The sequence below is a fragment of the Passer montanus genome, unplaced genomic scaffold, assembly GCF_014805655.1.
Source record: "Passer montanus isolate IOZ18808 unplaced genomic scaffold, ASM1480565v1 scaffold2, whole genome shotgun sequence".
In the NCBI taxonomy this organism is placed as follows: domain Eukaryota; kingdom Metazoa; phylum Chordata; class Aves; order Passeriformes; family Passeridae; genus Passer; species Passer montanus.
Window position 1 is genome coordinate 17,828,514 of NW_024366591.1, and position 6,648 is coordinate 17,835,161.

At 41.9% G+C, this 6,648-nt stretch overlaps 1 protein-coding gene across 3 annotated transcripts in view; it reads right to left on the reverse strand.

Annotated features, from left to right (window-relative positions):
* PLAGL1 (PLAG1 like zinc finger 1) overlaps nucleotides 1-1,997 on the reverse strand; it is a 43,018-nt gene extending 41,021 nt beyond the window's left edge. The window contains exon 1 of one of the 3 annotated variants that reach the window (XM_039707599.1): nucleotides 1,824-1,997. The gene's annotated coding sequence lies outside the window, so the exon portion shown is untranslated. Of the gene's footprint in view, nucleotides 1-1,803 lie in introns of all 3 variants that reach the window. The other 2 variants (XM_039707598.1, XM_039707600.1) reach the window with 2 other exon arrangements.
* Nucleotides 1,998-6,648: the final 4,651 nt, after the last annotated feature.

Sequence of the window (6,648 nt, forward strand, 5' to 3'; positions counted from 1 at the left end):
AATATCTGAAACAATCTTACTTATATTCTCTGTTTTCTATTAGTTTAAGAAGTCATATTCATTTTTGTAATGCCTTACTTTAAAATTATTTTATAATGCTGAGATTTTTGATGTTGATAAAAATGGTATGAAAAATTTAGGAAAAATCTGGTACTTTTATTTTTGAAAGGACTGGAACCACAACTCCTTCTCAATCAGGTCACTTTGATGACCTCTAACATCGTATATACACTCTGTAATTCAATATTTTATTTTTGTTAGAGGTCTACAAATCTGTAAATATTTGGCTGTAAAGGTTCTGAAGCCTGCAAAGACTTGAAGTGTTCTGAGATTCAGGCATCAACACTGACAAATTGTTGAAACAATAAGAACAACTTGAAGGAAAAAAAATAATTTCAAGCCTTATCTTTTCTATTAGAGTAAGACAAAGGGTGGAAAGCAATTTAATTTCCCATTTATCCTTGTTTTGTTTTCTGTCTTGTCAGTCTCTCTGTTTTGGCCAGGGCAGCCTTTCTTCTTTTCATTCAACAAATGCTTAAAAATTAGGATGCATTTTTATTAGCCAGAGCCCTCCACAGACTCAGTGAAAAATCTGTATAGCAAATTCAATGATTAAAAAGAGAGACAATTCCTTCTATCAATTACACTCAGAGTATTTCAGAGAGAAGAACAGCATGTAAATGCGCACAAGTCAAGTAAAGATGATTTCTAAGTGTGAAAATTATTCTTGTCCCTGGCAGCTGCTATGTGAGAAGTAATAAGGTCCAGAAGCCTTGCTGGGCACAACCAGTGACAAGAATATCATTACAATCCATCTGCAAGCCCCAAGAGACGCAAAATGCCAATCCTTTATTCTAAGCAAAACTAGAAATCCAAAGCAACATGTTTCCAAGCCAGGACATAGTGTGTGTCACCACACAAAGACCTCCCTGACCCCCTCAAGTGGTTTTGAATAAGGGAAAACTGAGAATACCTTCCAGAACTACAGTATTTTGGTATCACAGATTTTGTAGTAAATGTGTTTGCTTTGCCTGCATATGCTGAGAATACCTTCCAGAACTACAGAATTTTGTAGTAAATGTGTTTGCTTTGCCTGCATATTTACTTGCTTTGTGGGGAAAGAAGTGTTAGGTTTGTAAAAACAAGTGAGTCATGAACAAGTCAAAATATTTCCAGTAAACTTATTTTTGCCTTAATACCCTGAGTTAACTGAAACCAAAACATTTTGCAGACTTGTATCAGTTTCACTGGCTTATGATGAATCGGTGCTCCAGGCTGTGCTACATTTTGCTGCAATTGTTAGTTACAGAATCACAGAATCAACTAGGCGAGAAAAGAGCTCTGATCATTGAGCACAACATGACCAAACACCACCATGTCCACTAGACCATGGCACTTAAATGCCACATCCAGCTTTTCATTAGACACCTCCAGGCACAGTGACTCCACCACCACCCTTGGCAGCCCATGCCAATGTCTAATCACCTTTGCTGTGAAGAATTCCTTCCAAATGTCCAACCAAAGACTCTCGTGGGCCAGCTTGAGACAATGTCCTCTTTGTTGCTGGTTGCCTTGGAGAAGAGACCAACCCCCACCGGGCTATAGCCTCCTTTCAGGAAGCTGTAGAGAGTCAGGTCTCCCTTGAGCCTCCTTTTCTCCAGTCTAAACAACCCCAGCTCCCTCAGCTGCTCCTCGTAAGACTTGTGCTCCAGAGCCTTCACCAGCTTTGTTGCCCTTCTCTGGACAAGAAAATTTAATTCACCTTCATTTGGGGTCTAACAGCCTAACTGTGGAAATCCTCACCTGACACATTTTTTTCTTACTTTCATTGGCATCCACCACTGAGGAGCAACACTGAGTGATCTCTTTCCAGTGCCTGGTACCAAGGGGATGAGGAAAGGCTATCTGGCTGCCAGGTTTACAGGAAGCAAATGATGCATCTACTCTGGATACCTCATGTGCTAGTTTTCAAATTTCCGCTGAAAGAGGGAGGGGTGGTTTTATCATAGCACATTTTAACTCATTCTAGCCAGCAGCTCTGGTCTTTTCTTGGATGAGCCCTGAGAATGCAAAAAAAAAATAGTGTTTCAGCAGGCAAATAATCTGCTGTTCTTTCTTACTCTAAGAGATATTAAGTCACTTAAGTCACAAGAAAAAAAACAGAAGTCAGACAGCATCCTGGAGCTGTATGGAACATTTCTGGAGCATTACAAGGGTTGCCTCTCTGCACAGAAAGTTAAGCTGGCTGCTAAGACTAAATGAAAATTGAATTGAAATAGAACTTATGATTACAAAACATATTTCTGGGGGTTTTGTACTTTTATCTACCAGCTTCTCTTTTGTTATGCCAATCAACATCAGTTATTCATTAGTAACTTCTTTCTCTTAGCTAATACTTTCCAACATTTTTCTACCTTCCCTCTGCCTTTTGCTTACTCCTTCTTTGCAGGTCTTTGTTCAGCAGCTCTACCTCCCTTCCTTTCAAACTCCTCTTGGTTCTCTGCATGCCATATCTGTGACAATGACTCTAGAGATAATTCCACCTGGAAAAGGTAATATCTACCTCTTTGGGGACAGAATAAGCATTGAACTACTGTAGTTATGTCTTTAATATGTGTTTCACCAGTCCTTCCATGTGCAGGACAATATAATGATTAGACACTTCTTTGGGCATCAACATGTCAAGGCACTGGTGAAATAGAATTGTAATACTATATAAATAACTTGTTTGTTGTTCAATTTTACAGCACTTTTATTGTAATCTTTAAAAAAGCCATACTGAATCTAAAGTTACTTATTTCTGCAGGACAGGACAAACCAAAGCTGTCCATTACATTTTACAGCTGCAGTGATTGAAATAACATTCCAACTAAAGTACACCAACAAAATTGAAGTGACAGTTTATGACCAAAACAAAAAAAATCATATGGGACTCTTGCAGTTGTGGTTCTCTCTCTGAAAGACAGAGAGAACCACATGTGTCATGTGTCATTCATGCAGAAGACATCCTTGCTTCTCCTCAAGAGTCCCTCAACACCATTAATAGCAACAAAAACCTGGAAACAAGAGAATGAGTGGAAGAGCAAAATTTAATATTGCTCAATGCACTACATTTGCTTGGTGTTGTGCATGTTAGCACAGGTTAGATACTGCTACACTAATATTTTCCTAAGTGCTTTCCTAAGCTTTTATTTTTTTATCCCAAGTTGTTTGTGAAACAGGTTCTAAAATAGTGCTCTAGGTGCAAGACACAGAAAGATAAAAGCAGATCTACTCTATCCTCCAAGACAGAACTAGTTCACAAAGGCATCCTTGATCCTTGTTTAGCACTGAAACTCATGCCACTTTACAAAAGATCAATCAGTACAAGCAGACAAAGCAAGAGAAAAGAGGAAATGTGAAAAACATAGAGACAGTAAAGTCCATTGGAAATAGCTCTTGCTTCTGGATTGCAATGTCAGAGACATCTGGAACCCAAAACACTCCTTCACAGCAAATTGCAAATAGCCCATATACAGAAGAATGCATTGGAACATAGAGATAAATCAGAAAAAAAAAGTCAAAATTAGAAGCAAAATATTTATTTGATTATCTCCAGGATATGTGTGCAATTAAATTTTATGATCAACTTTCAAGATTTTCCCATACAGAATTCAAGTCAACTGACCTTCTTTCTGTCCTAACTCTTGTTATTTCCTGCTAGTTATCACAAAATAGCAGTATCCTTGGCATCATTCACAGAGATTTCCTACTTCTTTCCACGCAACGCAAGAAAAGAACAAACAGATTCTTCTGGGTTTAGTGACAATTAAATGATGCAGCCGCCTGCACGGTGGCACAGGCTGAAGTAGAAGTGTGTGACTGCTATTCCCTTGGTATTTGGAGCAGTCTTGTTGGCCTCATGCTTATCTTTGAAAGCAGGAACATCTTAAAATAAAAGCTCAGAAGGGCCAGTAGGGAACTAGCTGGCAACACTCTAGTTTTGAAAACATCTTGTGGGCCAGGTTGCTCTTACTGAAGAGGACGATTTAGATTCATAAAGTTAGGTGTAAGGTCAAGTGCTCAAACACATCAAACATACAATAACTGCCTTAAGTATAGTGTGTGTATTCACTTATGGGCAGAGTGGGGGGCGATGTTTTTTGGGGTTTAATTATCACTCAAGAAATTAGGAATTTGACAGAGGGACAGCAGATCAGGTCCTGGCACTGGCAATGCACTGTAGATTAAATGTGTCTCAATAGTCAAGGGAAGGGGAATTATCTTATGATGCTTCCTTTCCACAGAGTCCTGGCACAAGGGCAGGCACTGATAGAAGACATGCAAGTGCTCACAGAACTTCACAACAGGAGGTTCTTGATACAGAGAAAATTATAGAAAATAGAGGAAATAGAAGGTATTGCCTTTAGTTAGAGAGCATGAAATTCTGACCTGCCCTGGTTAAACTTAGAGAATAAACTACATGATTTAATGGCCCCTTTTAGGAAACAAATAATTATTTTCTGGTATTTATGTGATTTTTTGGACCAAATTCTCCAACAGGTCCAGAGGAAGTGGTACAGTCCTTCTAATCTTATTTCTCTCTTTTATTCCCACTTGTCCCATCTTCTGTTTCTTACACAAATAATCTTATTATCAATTTTCAGCATCTGCATGATCAGAACCACCAATCAGGTCCTATTTACATGTCAGGGCACTGAACAATTCAAAAAGCAGTGCTGGTCAGCCCATTACACAGTTATAGTACTCCAGGATCTATTTCAGCTCCCATTAGGATTGCAAATGAGATTTCGACTGCTTTGACTTACAATTCAGGGCAAGTAACACACAAATAGTGGAAACTATACTGCAGATACAGTGGCACCAAGGCAGCAAGCACACACCACAAAATCGAGGAATAAAAACACAGTTTGTCACCAATCCTGTGACTGTACCTGTACTTCTGTTTAGCACAACTCCTCAGAGCCACCTGCCCCACACAGCCCATTCTGTGCTGTGCCCCCGTGCACAGAGGCGGAGCGGTGCTCCTTGTGCTGCTTCTCCAAACCAACAACAGGGACAGGAAGGACCAGCAAAGGGAAATTCCCAATGCCACCACCTTTATTTCTCCCCGATGAAGGGTCAGAGCACAGCAGAGAAGTTTTAGGGTCGCTGGCATACTGAAGACCTCACAACAAACAAGACACACTCTTGCAAAGTGCCAAGAAGGGACAGGAGTGCTTGTCCCCTTGTGCTGCTGCATGTTATTAGGTGTCTCAGACTCAAACAGCCAGATTTTCTGCTAAGCTTTGGGACAACCAAGAATCAGGTTGTACCTGCTGATGTTAATTTTACGACTGCAATGCAATGCAATCCAATCTGAGTGTTCAGACTGGAAACCTGTTCCCCATTCTGTCAGAGCTGGATTGCTAATCTCCTGGTAATAATGCCAGGCACATCCTCTCCTACTGATTCCTGGAAAGAGGAGTATGTGTCATTTCTATTTATTCATTAAGATCCTCATCATGTTAGACAAAGTGGCTACAGACAAACATGCATGTAGATATATCATGTACCCAAAAACATGGCTTGGATTCTGTCCTATATAATCCTTCATAAATTAAAAATATCAACTGAGGTGGGAAGATTGTGTTTTAACTCATATTGTAAAGACAGCTAGTACTTTTGCTCTTCATCAACTACTTTAAATACCTTCTATAAAAGCAGTTTGCCTTACTGGCCATGCACATACTTGTTGTGTTAAAGTCAGACAGGAAGCAACAGCCCCCAGAGAAAGTTTGGCTATCCGATATTCACCTTTCTCAAAAATGAACTGTCATTTGACTAAGGGACAGAAGCTTCTAATAGAGAAATAAAAAAACAACTGAAAGTTAAATTTTAACCAAGTTAAGAAAAAACTTTAAGAAAACTTTAACTTTAAGAAAAAAACAAATCCTATGTAGTTGGATGTAGTAAACGTAGTAAATGTAGTAAATCCCTCTTCTACACATGAAAAAAAAAATTTAAAAAGTTGTGTGTCCCGTAGGAGTCAATGACAGCTCAAGGCTTGACCTCAGCAAGCTGTCACCTCCTGCAGAGAGATGGAAAACTGTGTAACCCGTGCTGCGGCGGCTTCTGCCGGCGGGGGGTTTGATGCAGGCGGCGAGACCCGTGTGCGGGGTTTTTCCACGCGGGGACAAACCTCCCGGACCACGACCCGTGTCTCTCGTCACGGGGGTGCCACCGCGCCGCCCGCTGCCGCACGCTCTGCTCTGAAAGCCCCGTGAGGGCTGCGGGGCTGGAGAGAGGCACAAAGGAGAGATGAGATGTCCCCTCCTCCTCCAAATTCGCGGTCCTGCGGCCTTTCTGTGCCAACAGGCAAGAGGGGCTGGGGCGAGCGCCCATCCCGGGGCTCCGGTGCTCGGCGCTGCGGGCGGACAAGCGGGAGAGCCTGCACGGCCGGGGCGTGAGGAAAGTCGAGGGGGAGAAGCGGAATACAAATAAGTAAAGGCGAAACTCTCCTCCTGAAGTAGGACACACTGTGGCACAGTTTTCCTGCGGCGGCGGGCCCGGTCCGACAGCCCCGGTGCTCGGCGCCCGCCCCCCAGCGCCCCGCCCGGAGCGGCCCCCTCTCCCCCGAGCGCCCCGGCACCGCTGCGGGGCGGCGGA